The following is a 17,043-nucleotide window of genomic DNA, read 5'->3' as shown; positions in this document are numbered from 1 at the left end:
TTCTGATGCTCAGAGTGAGACCTGTCTCTTAATTAGAAACCGGACATTAGAAAACATTTCATCCAAACTCCTTATTTCTTATCTAAAGAAAGAAGACCAACATGATAAAACAACTTGATCAAAGGTTATGCTATTCTTTTTGAATATTCTCTTTCACTGTAGTTTTTCTAACACTTCCAATATTTAAAAAAAATAACAAAGTATAAGTTTTCCTTAGTGGTGTTTAAAGAAAAACAAGCAATCAATACATGTGGTGGTTGTTCTGGTTTTGCATTTCATTCTTACTATGCAAGACAGTCCTTGAAAAAAGATATTTTCTGTGGACTGAATAACCTTGCAAAGATATGTAGCTCTAACCCTAACAGAGAATGTCAACAACTACCAAGATTCCTTTAATGGATACTAATTTCTTTAAAAACAGAATTGGAAAACAAATGATTTAGTAGCAAAATCAATGATGAAATGTAACTCTAATTCATTTAAAATGAGAAGAACTGTTAAAACTCTGTGTTTAAATAGATTTTGTCATAAAATGGAAAAAAATTCAACTGAATTTCTGTAAATTCTCTTTTTCTTTTTAAACTGATTTTACATTAATTTAGAATGTTTTCAAAAATGTCTTCAATAAAAAGGATGCTTTCATTCATTCTTTAGTTTTTAAATTTTATACATATTTATGTGGAAATTTTAATCATAGAGGGAATAGAAAAAAAATAGTTTTGGTACAATATATAAAACCAATAGAAAGGCTGTCAGAATTATTAAAATAGTCAATGGAAATATAAGTGTTTAGATTTTTTAAAGTTAATTTTATTGGTATATTTTAGGTATATAATAGAATGACATTCATCATTGAAAATTTTCACCTTTACATAATCTCTCTTGGTTCTTATTTTTTCCCATTCCCCTGCCCTCCCTTTAACCCCACCAACCCTACCAATTTACAAAGATTTTGTTTCCATTTTCTCATTTTTTCATATTAATTCCATTCCCTTCTTTCCTTTCCCCTATCCCTTCCACTTCCCCTTCCCCTATGCCCCTTTTCTTCCTATTTCACATTATCTATTATACCTTTTAGTCCTTATTTACACTTTTAGTTTCTCACACTAGAGAAACTATTTGGTATCAACATATGTGTGTCCTATTTATTTCACTTAAGAGTATCGCCTCAATGTGCATTCATTTAGCTATAAATATCTCTAATTTTTTATTTTTTACTGCCAAGTAGTACTCCTTTTTATTAAAAAAACACATTTTATTTATACAGTCTTGAATTGATTGGCAATTAGGCTGCTTCCAAGTTTTAGCTATCACAAACTGTGCTGCTATGAACATGGGTCCACATATATCACTGTGGTATGAGTCTTTTAATTCTTTGGGGAAGATACCCAGCAGGGCAATAGCTGGGTCAAATGGAACTTCCAGTCCTAGTTCTTTGAGGTATCTCCATACTGATTTCCACAGTGGTTGCACCAGTCTACACTCCCACCAGCAGTAGAGCAGTGTTCCTTTTCCCCCACAGACCCACCAGCATTGGTTATTGGTTGATTTCATGATAGCAGCCATTCTTTCTGGGGTGAGGTGGAACCTCAGTGTTGTTTTCATCTGCATCTCTCAAATGACCAGTTATGCAGAACATTTTTTCATATGTGTATTTGTTATTTCTACTTCTTTGTCTGAGAAATGTCTGTTCATTTCAGATGCCCATTTTTAATTGGGTCTTTAAATTTGGGAGGTCTAATTATTTAAAGTTCTTTATAGATTCTAGATAGTAGACCTTTGTCTGGGACCTTTGACTCTTCTCTGAGGGACAGCTGGTGAAAATATTTTCCCACATTATGGGTTGTCTCTGCACACTGTTAGTGGTTTCTCTTGCTATGCAGAAGCTTTTTAATGAGAAGAGATCCCACTAGTTGATTGTTTGTGCTTGTTCAAGGGAACTGAGGTTTTGTTCATAAAATCTTTTCCTACACCAATGTCTGCAAGACTTCTACCTAATCGCTCTTCCAGCTGGTTCAGCATTTCTGTTTTAATATTTAGATGTTTAATCTATTTTGATATTACTTTAGTGCATGGTGAGAGATATAGGTCTAGTTTTAATCTTTGGCAAGTTGAAACCCAATTTCTCCACCATCATTTATTAAAGAGTCTATCTTTCCTCCAGTGAGGGTGTTTGGCTCCTTTGTCAAAGATGAGGTGGGTGAGTGTGTCTAGAGTTGTTTTTGCATCCTCTAATCTGTTCCACAGATCTTCAGGTCTGTTTCTTTTTGAGTACTATGCTGTTTTTATTACAGTAGCTGTGTAGTAAACTTTCAAGTTGGGGATTGGGATACCCCCTGCCATGTCTTTGTTGCTTAGAATTGCTTTTCCTATTCTGGGTCTCTTCTTGCTCCAAACAAATTTTTTGATTGTTTTCTTAAGGTCCATGAAGTATGCTGCTGGGATTTCAATTGGAATTGCATTAAATCTATATAGCAGTTTTGGAAGTATGGCCATTTTCACTAGGTTGATTCTTCATACACAGGAGCAAGAGATGTCTTTCCATTTTCTGATTACACATTCAATCTCTCTTTTCAGATTGCTATAGTTTTCAGAGTAGAAGTCTTTGATTCCTTTTGTTAGGTTGATTGCTAGGTATTTCAGTTTTTTGGATGTTATTGTGAAAGGAATTGTTTGTCCTATTTCTCCCTCAGTGAGTCTGTTGTTCTTGTAGAGGGATGCTATTGATTTTTGTGTTTTGACCTTGTATCCAGCTACTTGAGTGAATTTGGTTGTTCATTCTTGAAGACTTTTGGTGGAGTTCTTGGCGTCTTCTATATAGAGTATCATGTTATCTGCAAATAATGACAATTTGATTTCTTCATTTCCTAAGTTTGTTCCTTTTCTTTCTCTTGTGTAATTGCTGTGAATAATATTTCCAAAATTATATTGAACAGGAGTGATGATAGTGGACTTCCTTGTCTTGTTCCTGATTTTAGTGTGAAGGATTTCAGTTTTTGCCAATTTAGTATGATATTGGCTGTTGGTTTTTCCTACATGGCTTTAATCAGACTGAGGTAGAGACCATCTATTCCAATTTTTTTGAGAGTTTTTATCATACATGCATTTCGGATTTTGTCAAATGTTTTTTCTGCATCTATTGAGATGATGATATGGTTTTTATCCTCAGCTCTATTGATATAGTGTATTACATTTATTTATTTGTGTTTGTTGAACCATCCTTGCATCCCTGGCATGAATCCCACTTGGTCAGAGTGTATGATCTTCTTGATGATCTTCTGCATTCTATTTGCCTGTATCTTATTAAGGATTTTTACATCTATGTTCATTAGTGAGGTTGACCTATAGCTCTCTTTTTCTGTTGGGTCTTTCTCTGCTTTGGGAATCAAGGGGATACTAACTTGCAGGAATGAATTTGGGACTATTGCTTCCCTTTTAATATCATTGAAGAGTTTATACAGTATTGGCAGTAGTTCCCCTCTAAATATCTTATAGAATTCAGCAGTGAAGACATCAGGACCCGGGCATTTCTTAGTAGGTAAGTTTTTAATTACATTTTCAATTTTAATGATTAATATTATGTTGTTTAGAATTTTTAGGTTGGCTTAGTTCAACTTTGGTAATTCATATGTATCTAGGAATCTGTCCATTTCTTCTGTGTTTTCCATCCTATTGGTGTATAGGTTCTCAAAGTAGTTATTGATGATCCTCTGGATTTCTGCTGGGTTCATTGTAATTTCATCCTTTCATTTGTAATTGCATGGATTTGGGCCTTTTCTTTCCATTTTCTGAAAAGGTTGGCTAAGGTTTTGTCAATTTTGTTTATTCTTTTGAAGAACCAACTCTTGGCTTCATTAATTTTTTTGTATCATTCTCTTAGGCTCCATTGCATTGCTTTCTGCTCTGATCTTTATAATTTCTTCCCTTGTATGAGCTTCGGGTTTGTGTTGAACTTCTTTTTCTAAAACCTTGAGGTTCAGCATCAGGTGGTTTAATTGGGCTCATTCTGTTTTCCTAATAGGAGTATTCACTGCTAAGAATTTTCCTTGTAAGACTGCTTTCACTGTGTCCCATAGATTCCATTATGTCATATTGGCAATGGCACTTAGTTTTAGGAACTGTCTGATTTCTTCTTTAATTTCCTCTGTGACCCATTGGTTATTCAGAAGTGTCTTGTTCAATTTCCACATGTTTACAAAATTCTTGTGGCTTCTTTTGCTATTGATCTCCAATTTCATCACACCATGCACTGCTAACATGCAAGGGATAATTTCAATTCCTTTGCACTTACTTAAACATGTTCTATGAGCTGGAATGTGGTCTATTTTGAAGAATGACCTGAATGCAGCTGAAAAGAATGTGTATTCTGATTTTGTAGAATGGAACACTCTGTAGACATCTGTTAAGTTCATTTGTTCAAGAATTTGATTTATTTCTAGCATTTCCTTGTTTATTTTTTGTCAACTTGATCTACCTATTTGTGACAGTGGGGTATTGAGGTCCCCAACTGCTAATGTATTAGTGCTTATTTGATTTTTCATGTCTGTTAATATTAGTTTTATATAGTTGGGTGCACTAGTGTTTGGTATATATATTTATGATTGTCTACTCTAACTCTTGGATTGTTCTCTTTACAAGATGTAGTGTCCTTTGTCTCTCTTAATCAGTGTTGGTTTGAAATCCTCTTGATCTGCAAAGAGGATAGCTATTCCTGCTTTTCTGGGGGGTTCCCGTCACATGGAATATTGTTTTTCACCCTTTCACTTTCAGTCTATGAGTTTCTTTTTGAATTAGGTGTGTTTCTTTTATGCAGCATATTGTTAGATCTTGCTTCTTGACCCATTCTGCCAGCCTATTTCTTTTGACTGGTGAATTGAGACCATTAACATTGATTGTTGTAACTGATACATATTGACTTATCCTTGTCATGACTTTCTTTTTGTTGCATTCTCCCCATTTGCATTTAATTTCTTGTTGTGTTTGATGGATTCATTCTGCTGGGATTCCTAGGGTTGTGATCCTTGTCTTTTCCTAGGGGATTGTCTAAAATTTTTGGATTGCTGGTTTGGTTTTCTTGAAGTTCCTAAGGTTTTGTCATGTAAGTGCCTTATTTCTCTATCAATTTTTAAAGACAGTGTTGCAGGGTACATCAATCTGGGTTGGAGGCTCTTTTCTTTTAGGACTTGAAATACATTGCTCCACACTCTTCTTGCCCTGTGGGTTTGTGTTGAGAAGTCTGCTGTGATTCTGATGGGCTTTCCTTTGTATGTGATTTATTTCTTTTCTCTAACTGCTTGTAGAATTTTGTTCTTCTGTTGGGTTTCTGGAATCTTAACTATTATATGCCCATGTGTAGATTTTTTTTTTTTATCAAGGCTAGTTGGAGTGTTATATGCCTCACTTATCTCTATGTGAGGTTCTTTTATCCTATTTGGGAAGTTTTCTGCCATTACTTCTGTGAACAGTTGTTTTATGTCATCTACACTCTCTCCTTTTTCTTCATTGACTCCGATCAGTCTGATATTATTCTTCTTTGCATCATCTAGCATCTGCTGGATTGATTTGTCATGGTTCCTTACTATTTTTAGGAAATTTTTCTTTTCCTGGTCACTTATTGCAATTCTATCTTCTACCTCTGAAATTCTGTCCTCACATTGGCTCATTGTGCTGCATGAACTTTCAATGGAGTTTTTAATCTCCTGGAAATCTTTTTGCATCTGTTTTATGGATCCCATTTGTTTCCTATTTTGGGATTCAATCATGTTCCTCAGCTCCTCTATTTTTAAAAATCTGTGTCCACTCTAGAGTTATTAATCATGTCCTGCACTATGGGCACAATCTCTTCTATGATCTGAGAGATTATTTTTGATTTCATTTTTTCCAGGTCCTCTTTTTTGCCAGTTCAAGGAGTCCAGATTGTTGAGTATCAGATTATTCAATCTCATTTCCCTTTGTGGTTGCTTTAGGTGATCTGGAAGTCTGATTTTGAGATGTGTTTATGTGTCTTCGCATTTCATGGTGGTATGTGTGGTATGTGTGCTGCTGGCACCTGTATTGCTCACCTCCTTGGTGCTGCAGGTGGCTCTCCTTCTACGCTCTGGTGGCGGTGGCACAATTGCCAAGTTGGCCCCTCTTTCCTGCTGACATAGCTCTGCTCCTCAGCACTGGTGGGGTGGTATAGTGGCCCAGAAGGCTCCTCCTAGGCCCTGGGGGTGCCTCTGTTCCTTATTGCTGGGGATGGTGGTATGGTGGTCCGTAGATTTTTTTAAACTAGTAGAAGCATGTCATTGATGCTCATGTTGTGGTAGAAAAGTTCTGTCCTACCAAAGAGGCAATTGTTATAAAATATTAGAAAGGATTTCAAGGAAAAGGTAATGTGGGGGTGGGGATTGTCACTCTGTGAGCAAATAAATAAACAAAATAAAGAGAGAGCCTGCCAGCTGTCCTTTTCCATTTAATGACAGAGTCCCTCCAGCTCTTCCCTGAGTGTTCAATGAGCAAATCCAGAGAGATCCTCTTTCTTCTATAAATTCTGGTCACCAAATACTTACTTTCCCCCAAATGGAATAAAATTTAGAATAAAGAAACTTAGTCAAGAAGAAATACTATGTACTTTATATGGGATTTAGGCAGATTCACCAAGATGTTCGAGAAATTAAATTGAACATTATGTGAATACGGTGTGCCCTTGGAAACTCTCTGTATTGAGAAGATTGTCTGACCCTTAATTAATTTTTATTATATTACACAATAGTATTTTACCAAAAATATACTATCTTTGAAAATGTTTTGAGAATGGAACATTTCTATGGGTAATCCATAGAATTTTGTCTTGTCACTTAGTAACAATGTTTATTTGTTATTAGCTAGCCCATGTGCAACTATTATATTAATTTCCAAACAAAAGCAATTGGTGAATATGTCCATGAAAAAAAGTATCAGATAGCTTTTCTTTCCTCATGAAAAGACTTGGGAGGAGATAAAGTTAATTTACTAAGGGTGGATATACATAGACTCCTCTTTTGGGATCACCTACACAATTAGTGGTCCTTTTGTTAGTTCTGAGATTATTTATTATTGATTCAATTTCTACAGAAACCAATATTATAAAGCACAGTGTCCATTAGGAATTGAATGCAATTAACCATTATTTTTTATACCATATGCTTAAGGTTCCTTCTATTATGGATTTTAAATTTCCAAATTTATGTCTCTAGACATAATATAAACATTTTCAGAAACAACTATTGGAGTGATCAATATATACTCTTTTTGGTTAAATTTTTATTTTGTACTTTATAATTTAACTGTATAAAATATATCCTTGCTTTCATTTGACTAGAACAAAGCAATTTAGCCTAACTGGAAAGTTAATCATTACACCATGGACCATAAAGTCCTTACTTTTAAGCCAAATTTTTAAAATATTGCTCTTATACAAATGTAGCTTATTTTTATCTGCTTTTCTCTACCTTTAGTTTGCCTTATGGTTCTTAAAGTTATTTATGAAATTTTAATATGGAAAAACTTCTCTCTATTACCTAGGGAAGATCTGAAATTCCAAATTTTCATTTGGTGCTTCTCATTTTAGAGTTGGGAAAATTACAGCATATAAAAATTGAATCCATCTGACATTTAATTACTGAACTTTGTACAGGAGGCAAAGTCTTTAATTCTCAAGCAAATTCCATAATCTATCCTTGACAATACTCAGAGAATTAGTTCCTTTGCTCTGGAAGAATTAGTTACATAATTTTGTTAAAGTCATCCAACTGTGACTTTGGGTTGGTTTCTGTATTGGAGAACTGTGGGTGGGCTTAGAAAGTTATTGTTTGTTTCCTTATCAGTAAAATTTTTGCACAGCAGCATAGTATAGTGGAAAATGATGGGATTTAAATTAGGCATGGACGGATTTATTAGAATCCTGGTTCTGCATTTTATGGCTTGTGGCATGGAGGGAAAAGTATGGAACTCCAACACTGTTTCCTCACTTGTAAAAATAAGATAGCTGTACTGAATTCATATCACGAAATAGAGATTTTTCACCTCCTGTGGTGAATGCTTCATTGACATGTTTGTTTTCTTCTTTACTGAACTTTACACAGTTCATCTTTCAATATCTTCTAATCTGGAGGCCACTTTTGGGCCACAGAAGTTTAACTTCCAACATGCATGTGATACTTTGCTCTCATGTTAGGCTTCACCCAGGCAGCCTTGCTGGCCCTATGAACTCTTAAATCACTTCCTGGTACATTAAAAATTGATATTTGGTGATTAAAAGTAGCATCCTTAACTTCATTTCTGCTTGGGTTCTTTTTTTTTTGGTACCGGGGATTGAACTCAGGTCCTTCCACTTGCAATGCAGGCGGCAGAATCACTGAGCTAAATCCCCGGCCCCCTGCTTGGGTTCTTTTAAGGACAAGTATATATAGTCCCTCAAAGCAGACCAAAACTCAGATACATTCTCCAATGTGATAGATACATGACAAAATCACCAGAGAATTCAGAAGAGAGTTTTAAATGAGCTGCACTAGCCAACTCTGCTCAACTAATTGAATGTTTTTTAAAATACATGTTGATAGTGATATTGATATAGAGAGAATAGATTTAACTCCTAAACCTACTAGATATCCAAAATGCGAGTTTGTGTTCTCTAAAATCAAAGCATTAATTCTAGTAGAGGTTAAGACTAGGAAAATTTGTTGAAAGATATCTTCTGTCTAAGAGAGACAGAAGGGGGTCCAGAAAGTGGGTTTCCCGTCCATCCCACTTTTCAAAGGTGTTTTATACAGCAAAGCCATATGGTGAGGCGGGTACAAAGTGGGGCAAAACCATAAGACCCAATGGAAATTTACAAGGTGAGCATGAAGTGGGTCAAAACCACAACCAACCAATAAGATTACAAGTACAGTCACCCAGATAATATTGATTCAACAGGAATCAAATGGGAAAACAAGTCTCATACAAGAAATTTCCCACTTAGAATACCAATCACTGCTATCTCTAGGGGAAGTAGTGCCTCTTCTTTTATAATGCTAACCAGTGAATGTGCCACAATTATTCTCCAAGTTGGCTCCTAGCTGTGTTGGCTCCTGGAGGGCTGGCATCTTGAGGACTAGGGCCTTGAAGGAGGCCCTGTCTAACTGCCTACAAGGTATCTAATTTAAAAAAAACCCCAACAAAACAAGATATCTAATTAATTTACCTATCTACAAAATATGACTAATAAAATATAACTTAGTGGAGCTACCGAACTTTGGAAAGTTGTCAGAAATAAAATGGAATCACTTTTATCAAACTCTAGCAAAAAAAGATAATAAAGAATAAATCTGGTAGGATATGAAAGAAGGATCTCTTGAATGTATGAGTGCCTGATAACAAGAACTATCACAAAATCCTGCCAGAAACACAATTTGCACAAAGAGCAGCACAAGTTTATACATCTATAAGGACATCTGTCCCAATAACTGTCTATTCAACATTGGATGGATGGCATCATTTAGATCTTTATAGCTGAGGATTGTTTCAAAATTTATGTAATTTTGTCTTTTTTCTTAAAAAATTCTCACTGTCTCAATTATAGCATATATATATATATACACACACACACATATATATATGCTATACACATCACATTGTAATGTCCATTCTTTTTAATTTAATTTAATTTAATTTTATTCATTAAGTTTATTGCTCCAAGGAAAAAAAGGAAACAAAGTCTTTGTAAACAGGGAGGGGTATAATGTCTATTCTTGAATGAACTTATTATCCTTTAGAGAGTCTCTGTTATTTATCTTGGCAACTTATATACCATATTGTCTTTGTTTTATCTTAATAGACACTAATAGAACAATTGTCACCATGTGATGTCTGGACCATATAATATTGTAGCTTTGTTGTAAGTAGTCTCTTTTATTGCAAAGTGTAGAGCAGTGCAACAGACAAACATTTGTTTTATGATTTAAGAAGATGCTAGTTTGAGTTCTGACCCTGTCACTCATAAACCATGTGATCCTCATCAACTTTCTTTCCTTTGTTTTCTTCAGTACTAGGGGAAAATGAGTAAATAAAAGTGTTTTATTCATATATTTTATTTCATGTCTCCTCTCTGTCTCTCTGTCTCTCTCCTCTCTCTCCATCTCTCTTTCTGTCTTTGTCTGTCTCTCTGACTGTCTGTCTGTCTCTCTCTACTTTAGAGAATAATTTGTTGTTTATAAGGAAATCATTAGCATGACCTTGCCCAAGCACAGAGATAATGAAAAATCAAACAAGTCAAACAAGTCATATGACTTTGAATAATTGTTTATGGATAACTATTTAACATTTATAAGATATTCTATCAAGCACTCACCATTGTGAACAGGTAGTTAATGTCAAACACTAGATTGCTACTTGAAGGGTATTCTAGTATTTTAAGCATAATCACAAAATAATTATTTAAATTCAAATTGATTTTTAATATCTGAATCAAACTTTCCTCTAGCTTTACACTGGGGAATCCTTATCACTTTTCATATGAACATGCCATCCACTGAGTGCTAAGACTTTTTCAAGGAATTGTATCTTAATATAAATATCACTAACTTATGTACATACCAGTATAGGTATAGTAAACATGACTTTCTAATTTCTTAAAAGTCCTGGAGTCTGAGACTATATATTGTAACCTCATAGTTATTATTTGGAACTCACAATGCTGGGACAATTGATGCAGAATTTTGAAGAAGTACTGTCTCTTTGACATTCAAATACCAAAGTCTTTAAAGAAGAAATTAAACAGTTTCTACAAGTAAATGAAAATGCCAGTACAACATATAGGAATCTATGGGACACAATGAAAGCAGTTCTAAGTGGGAAATTCATAGCAGTGAATGACCATATTAGGTAAACAGAGAAAACTCAGATAAATAATCTAGTGCAGAACCTCAAGCTCCTAGAAAAAGAAGAGCATAACGAATCCAAAGCTCATACAAGAGAGGAAATTATAAAGATCAGGGCAGAAATCAATGCAATGGAGACTAAGAGAACAATACAAAAAATCAATGAATCAAAGAGTTGGTTTTTTGAAAGAATAAATAAAATTGATAAATCTTTAGCCAACCTTATCAAAAAAAGGAAAGAAAAAGTACAAATACATGCAATTAAGAATGAAAAAGTTTGGCCGGGGGTTTAGCTCAGTGGTTTCGCCGCCTGCTGAGCAAGAACAAGGACCCGAGTTTGATCCCCGGTACCAAAAAAAAAAAAAAAAAAAAGAATGAAAAAGGTGAAGTCACAACAGATCCAACAGAAATACAGAAGATCATCAATACCAAAGTCTTAAATATCTTAAATACTCCCACCACTTTATCCACTCATTAAGAACTCATGATGTCTCAGATGAGAGTTGTATACTATTATTATTTCCATCATACCAATGAGAAAGCTTTCACCCAGAGAGATTAATAACTTAGTTAAAAACAGCTTTTAAGTAGTACAGACAGGTTATTCAGTTTGGTTTCCATGTCTTTGTTCTCAACTGTAATCTTCCTATGTATTGAGTACTGATAATTGTTTAGGTCCTAGGGCTCTAGATTCATTAGTAATAAAAGTTAACATCCCCAAAGTGACCCAGCTGGTGAATGGAAAATTTGAGTATATAACCAATTTATGTCTCATTTAAATTAAGCCTCTGTATGTATGTTTAATGACATATTTTTTGAGATACCATTTGCATACCATAAATGCACCCTTTAATACATCTATAATTCAGTAGATTTTAGGATATTCACAAGTTATTCAATCACTACAGTGATCTAATTTTAGAATGTGTTCATCATTCCAAAAAGAGACTCTGTACCCATAAGTAGTCTTTCCTGTTTACCCTACCATCTAGCCTTGATCATGAGTAACCTACTTGCTTACTGCATGAATTTGCTTATTGAGTGATTCATATAAATGGAATCATATATGTGGGGGTTTTTCTCTGTGCTGTTGGCTTTACTCACTTTAGTATATTTTGGAGATGGTGACTCTTGTAAGTAATAAACCTTGAAAGAATGTATTCAAGGTTCACCCATGCTATAGCATGTATCAGTACTTCATTTCTTTTTACCATCAACTGATATCTTATAATATGGATATATCATATTTTGTTTTCTCATTCATCATTTGAAAGACTGTATTTCCACTTTGTGGCTATCTTGAATAATGTTGATAAAAGCATTTGTGTACTATTTTTGTTTGGGACATTTTCATTTCTCTTGGGTATATATGAAGAAGTAGAATTTCTGGATCATACCATAACTTTATGTTTAACTTTTTGAGGAATGTCAAAAAGTCCACATCCCCCTCACCATTTTATAATCATTCTGGCAGTATATGAGGATTTCAATTTCTCTACATCCTTGCAAACACTTGCTATTACTCCTTATTTTTATTGTAGCCAAACTACTGGTATGAAGAGTGTTGTGCATTTCTCTGATGATGAATGCTGCTGAGGATATTTTCATGTGCTTATCAACTATTTGTGTATCTTATCTGTAGAAATGTCACTTCATATATTTTACCCATATTTTAAGTGGGTTATTTGTGTTTTTCTTGTTGAGTGTTAATAGTTCCTTATATATTGTCTTCCAGCCCCCACTAACACCGCCCCCCACCGACACCCCGGGATTGAACTCAGGACCTTGTGCTTGCCAGGCAGTTGCGGTGCCACTGAGCCAAATCCCTGGACTTGCCACTACTTTACTCTTTCAGCAGCACCAGGGATGAATATTAGGGCCTCATGCATGCCAGGCAAGCACTCTACCACTATGCTATATACCCAGCCCATTGTGAGTCCTTTATCAGGTACATGATTTGTAAATGCTTTCTTCTATTCTATGGGTTATCTTTTCATTTTCTTGATGATATCTATTTTCTATTTGATGAATTAAAATGTATCTATTTTTTTCTTTTATTGCTTGTAATTTTGCTGTCATAGCTAAGAAACTACTATTGCCTAGCTCAAGATCATGAAAATTTAGTATTTACAAGGGTTGTAGAATTTTAGGTTTTACATTTAAAATTTATAGTTTTTAAAAAACAATATTAAGTTTTCAAATTTTAGCAAATGGCTACAGTTATAGCTCAGTGGTACAGATCTTACCTGACATATGCTAAGCCTTAGGTTCTAATGCCAGAAACACACACACGCACACACACACACACACACACACACACACATACCCCAAGTAAATTTTTGACAGAAAACACATATCTTTTGAATCACTTTCATTCTCCTTAACCAAATATCAGGGGTAACCACTATTTTATCCTTTATTAAGATTACAGTGTCTAAGTTAAATTGAGTGTCAAACTTTTGTGAGGTGGTGTTGTTCTATCGTTTTTTTCCCTTCTGTAAAAGATAAGAAGGGTGCCACTAATTGGAATGAGGGCCCAACTTTTTACAGGCTTATAACCACTTGCCACTGTAAGTTTTTCTTCATTTTCCATCTCCACCTACTTTTAAGTTTTGAGTAAGATAAATATTGTTAGGTATTCCCAATGCTGTTACCTGCAACAAGAATACCTCTTGATGCCTATGATATCTGGTGTCCATGGCATACTTTAGAAAACCTGTCACTGAGAATTGAGGCAGATGGGAAGGTCAACAATTTATAACATTAATCATTTTCCATGTTTAAATTAAATCTTTTGAATATGCCACTTAGAGTTGTCTTTCTCAACGATTAGCTGTATGAAAGTGTAAATGGGGTAAAAATGACCATGATGATTTATCTTGGCTTTTTTTGGGTTAATTCTTCTTTGAGAGCCTATTTTGGTTTCCCTTTTGGATGTCTCTTTGGTATGTGAACTGGGGAAATGGCACAGAAACTGAGGGAGCTCTATGTAGATTGTGGATTAATTGGCTGTCCTTTGACATTCAAATTTTCCATCTGTAAAACAGTGATATTTCCTGTTTTTACTCTGATGGCATTATATACAGGATATATTAAAGGTAACACCATTTTTAATGATATTTCCAAAGAATAGCATTGTTCTTCAAGCAAATCTTCACATCATACTCTTATTCCATTTTGCTTCTACACTAATTGCTTTGCAATTCCTATAAAGTAGAAAACATCTATTTTATTTTTATTGTTTTATAATAGCATTCTTTTTGGTTACAAGTGTTCTAATATCAACTTATAAATATAATACATTTAAGATTCAGAAGTCAGATTTGATTTTGTTTAAATTGCAGAGTATCTCAAAAATAACAAGAAATAGATATAATCTTAGGTTCTTTTTCATATAGTATAGCTCAAACATATGTCTTAGTATATTTTTGGTCCTGCTTATAGCACTTTTTGAATAATAAACATCACTTTCCTGAAGTGAACATTCCGTAGAATAATAGAAACAAATGTAAAAAAGTTACACTTATTAAACCTGATACATTTATACTCTATATTAAAATATATTTTGAATATGATTTTCATAAATTTAAATTAGTAGACCTGAAAGCCAATGATTCTTCTTAATTTCTATAATTATTTCAGAATTACTTAACAATAATGACTTTTTTCAGTGAAATGCAAAAATAACGAGATAAGTAATACCAAATCAAGTAATTTTCTTCTTTCTCATCATTTCAGAGTAAAGATTTTTACTTTCTTTCATCTAAAGTCAGAAAAATTCAAATAAGGTACATACAACTTTGTTGCCTCATAATTTGCAATGGAAAGCAGGATTATCTCCATATATTTTTAACCAGGGTGGTAGCAGACATATGAATTTCAGTCTAGAAACCTGCTGTATGTTCTACTATATTCAGTTGCAATGTATAAAAGTAAGCCTTTTTTTAGAACACATACACACAATGATAATTGCAATGTACATAAAACCTGTCAAAGCTCCAATTTCCAATATTCTAATGAATATCAAAAGAGTCCAGTATCTCTGACTTTGACAAATTGCAGATGAGGTTTTATTCATTAAGAGGGGCTGCTAATGTTTATTTAAATGCAATTTACTGTTGCATTATTGATTAGCTACTGCAAAATTATCTTACAAGGAGCACGTGTGGCAAGAAGATTTCAGGTTGAGAGCGGATTTATCTAGGGAAGGCCTGTAGGCTTGATTTAGGCCCCAGGACATGAGAGTTTTAATTTATTGGGAAAGAAAGGCCTGGTGGAAGGTTTGCTTTGTTTGCATTTAGACAGCAGATGAAAGGCGTTTTGATGTTGAGCTGGGAGAAAATGGCTGCCACTCTTGTTATTCACGCAGAGAATTCAGCAAAAGAAAAAAAAATCTATTACTCAGGCAAGATAAAACAAGCCTTTTCTTACCCTCAAATCATTTTTCAAATCGAATATATGGCTCTTGTTATCTTCCAAAGAAGAAATAAAATTTTAAGTATATTGCTTGTTATCTAAAATCTTAAATTTTTTTTTCATATTGCATTTATTACTAAACCTTCACTTTCTATTGTGGTTCTGTATCTTTTTGTGGGGTCATTGTGTCTGAAATATCTTAAAATGGGAATATAACTGAATAAAAGAACCAATACTAGACTTAAATATTTTAGTGAAAAATAACCAACCTTTCTTACACTCTTTTGAAAAAGAAGTAATAGAACTAGTGTTTAGGGAGAAAGCCTGTTAGTCACATTAATAATATATTACTGATTCTGTGAGGTAGACACATTGGTTCTATGAAATAAGGTTTTTTTGTGCTAATTTATTTTAGGTTAATCACTATGAATACATTAAGAGATAAAGCCATAAGGATTGGGCTGGTGATCTTAATGTAATAATAGTAACAAATTTGTATGTATACATACATAAGGATCACAATTATATCAAAAAGTTAAAATGTGAAAAAAGAAAATTCATGAAGTTTATAGAGGAAAATATTCATACATTGTATATATAGTAAGAAAACAATAGAAATATCATACGATTTCTTATTCAGACAACTAATGCTTGATTCCTAGTAAGTAGTACAATTTCCATTACTCAACCTCTACTACACCAATGGTGGAAAACAAGCTTTTAAAGACCATCTGAGGACTCGTGATTTTATAAAAATTATATGAAACCAAGAAATACACATGGAGATGATTCTTGAAAACACATAACTCCTATATACTGAAGGTCAATTATCAATTATCAGTTTGGTATGCCTAAGAATCTCATAATAATTATATATATATATATATATGTATATATATATGAACTAACCACACGAATTTAAAAAATAATCAATCAGCAAAGGTATGAATTGAATTTCAATATGCAATAATATGATACCTAAATCTGGACCCTGAAATGTTACCATCCAGAAGACATTTCAGCTGGCTTATTATTCTGCAAAAATAAATTTCATAAGCAGCATTCTGCATTGAAAAAGAAGCAGAAAATAACTTTATGTGATTTGGGGCCACAAATGAGAGTGACAGCAACAAGAATTATGTTTTCCTTTGGGGTTTATAGCAAGGGAGACACAGTGATGATGCCTGAGTATTAGTTCTGACAACCTGAAGGTTAATTACTTACCCCATATTTCAGATCTGCCAGAATGGGGTATTGCTCTGCATTTATTTAGTGAAATCTGAAGTACTGGCTGTTTTTTTTTTTCAAACGTTGACTCATAGCAATGAAACCCTAATAACTTCATAATTGTGTTTCTTTTCCTGTGCTATTCTTAGTTTTGACTTCCCTTTTAGTTAATCGTCCCCTCTGTTCTTTTTCAAGGAGCCTCTTGCTATTTTTCCTCTTTACCTTCAGTTCGTGGCAAACAGCACAACACTTCAAATGAACACTCAAGTCAGAGTAAGAGCAATTAAAAATTAAGGCAAGCTAGATGGTATGTGGTCCACTTCCAGATACATTAGTATGTTGATGCATTAAAAGCATTTAACAAATTGTAATTTGTTCTTCCAGCATGAAACTTGGTACAGATTTGGAGTACTAAATAAAACCATTGGGAATAAGAAATCAAGCAAGACAAATCTAATAGAGATTTATTTAAGATGCTATCACTGAACTATGGCACATGAAATTATACTAGTTTTATTTA

The 17,043-nt window shown here is 33.8% G+C and overlaps 1 long non-coding RNA gene across 3 annotated transcripts in view; it reads left to right on the top strand.

The window, feature by feature from the left end:
- The window catches only part of LOC147824131 (uncharacterized), a 518,026-nt gene that overhangs the window by 140,503 nt on the left and 360,480 nt on the right, over nucleotides 1-17,043 (top strand). The window contains exons 3-5 of one of the 3 annotated variants that reach the window (XR_015442705.1): nucleotides 12,616-12,828; nucleotides 14,619-14,668; nucleotides 16,719-16,830. The exons of 1 other annotated variant lie outside the window; for it this stretch is intronic. This is a non-coding gene — a long non-coding RNA (uncharacterized LOC147824131). The remainder of the gene's footprint in view (nucleotides 1-12,615; nucleotides 12,829-14,618; nucleotides 14,669-16,718; nucleotides 16,831-17,043) is intronic. One more of the 3 variants, XR_015442706.1, reaches the window with a different exon arrangement.

This window comes from Heterocephalus glaber, unplaced genomic scaffold, assembly GCF_053883595.1.
Source record: "Heterocephalus glaber isolate CG9 unplaced genomic scaffold, H.glaber_assembly_v1.0 deba00001553, whole genome shotgun sequence".
In the NCBI taxonomy this organism is placed as follows: Eukaryota; Metazoa; Chordata; class Mammalia; order Rodentia; family Bathyergidae; genus Heterocephalus; species Heterocephalus glaber.
The sequence above is the reverse complement of the archived record's forward strand: the minus strand, read 5'-3'. Positions and strand labels throughout refer to the sequence as shown.